Here is a 2,343-nt window from a genome sequence, read left to right on the forward strand (position 1 = left end):
AAAAAAAAAAAAAAAAAAAAAAAAAAAAAAAAAAAAGCATCTTAGTCTATTTATGCTGATAAAGCACCACGGATGAGGTAGTTTATATATATATTTTAAAAACACTTTTATTTATCACAGTTCTGGAGGCTGGAAAGCCTTGATCAAGGCACCAGCATTTTTATGTCTGGTGAGAGCCTGGTCTTTGCTCCCAAGATGGTGCCTTCGTACAGCATTTTCCAAAGGGAGGAATGCCGCACCCTCACATGGCAGAAGGGATGGGCAGAGAGTGCTCCCTTTGACCTTGAGCCCTTTTTTTCTTTTTTCTTTTTTCTTTTTTTTTTTTGAGACGGAGTTTTGCCTTTGTCACCCAGGCTGTGCAATGGCGCAATCTCGGTGCACTGCAACCTCCACCTCCCAGGTTCAAGCAATTCTCCTGCCTCAGCCTCCCAAGTAGCTGGGGTTACAGGCATGCACCACCACACCAGGCTAGTTTCTGTATTTTTAGTAGAGACGGGGTTTCACCATGTTGGCCAGGCTGGTCTCGAACTCCTGACCTCAAGTGATCCACCCTCGCCTCGGCCTCCCAAAGTGCTGAGATTACAGGCATGAGTCACTGCCTGGCCGACCTTGAGCCCTTTTATAAGGGTGCTAATCTATTCCTGAGGGCAGAGCCCTGATGACTTAATCACCTGCCAAAGGTCCCACCTTTTAATACAATTGCACTGGGGGTTAAGTTTCAACATGAATTTTGGAGGGACACAGTCATTCAAACCATAGCAAGAAGCAAAACAAATTGAAGATGTAATGTAATGAGAGAGAAGATGGCTATAAAAGAAAATGAATAGAAAAAAAAAATAGGGTCAGGTGTGGTGGCTCATACCTGTAATCCCAGCACTTTGGGAGACCGAGGTGGGGGGATCGCTTGAGCCTAGGAATTCAAGACCAGCCTGGGCAACATAATGAGACCCAATCTCTACCGAAAAACAACAACAATGAGAATAACAAATATATACACACAGACATATACACACACACAGAAATATATACATACACACAAATATACACACACAAAAAACATATATACACACATACATATACACACACAAATATATACATACACACAAATATACACACACAAAAAATATATATACACACATACATATACACACACACAAATATATACACACACACAAATATATACATACACACAAATATACACACACATATATACACATACATATATACACACACATATACACACACAGAGAAATATATACATACACACAAATATACACACACACAAAATATATATACACACATACATATACACACACACAAATATATACATACACACAAATATACACACACACAAAATATATATACACACATACATATACACACACACAAATATATACATACACACAAATATACACACACATACACACACAAAAATATATATATACACACACACAAATATATACACACACATACACACACATATATACACACACATATATACACACACACAGAAATATATACATACACACAAATATACACATACACAAAAAATATATATACACACATACATATACACACACAAATATATACATACACACAAATATACACACACATATACACACACAAAAATATATATATACACACAAATATATATACACACACATATATACACACACATATAAACACACACAAATATATATACACACACAAATATACACACACATATACACACACAAAAATATATATATACACACAAATATATATGCACACACATATATACACACACATATATACACACAAATATACACACACATATACACACACATATATACACACACAAATATATACACCCACAAATACATATATACACACACGTATATATACACACACGTGTACATATATAATATTAAAAAAGAAAAGGAGAAAATATAAAACAAAAGAAAACAAAACAAAATAGAAAGTGTCAGAAATATGATGAAAAACAAAGATGAAGCACGTATCCTATCAAGAGACTTAAACAGGCTAAACTCAGAAAGGATCACAGGACACATCTCAACCTCTTGAGCACACGTAGGGGTAAACCTGAGACACAGTGAGTCACAGTGTTCCCGTCCACCAGGCATGGGTGCCTCACTGCCGGCATGCTGGTGGGTGATCTGGCCCCCAGATCCAACTTTAGAATCTGCTTTCTCCAATTCCTTTTGCAGGTCAGGGTCTCCAGGAAGCGAATGCTGAGACAGAGATTTGTACGCAGGAAATTCCGACAGGAGGGCCCTCAGGATGGGCGCCTGTGGGGAGGTGAAGGCGGCGGGGCAGAGAGAGAAGGGTCTGCAGCACAGGCGC

This window comes from Theropithecus gelada, chromosome 19, assembly GCF_003255815.1.
Source record: "Theropithecus gelada isolate Dixy chromosome 19, Tgel_1.0, whole genome shotgun sequence".
Lineage (NCBI taxonomy): Eukaryota > Metazoa > Chordata > Mammalia > Primates > Cercopithecidae > Theropithecus > Theropithecus gelada.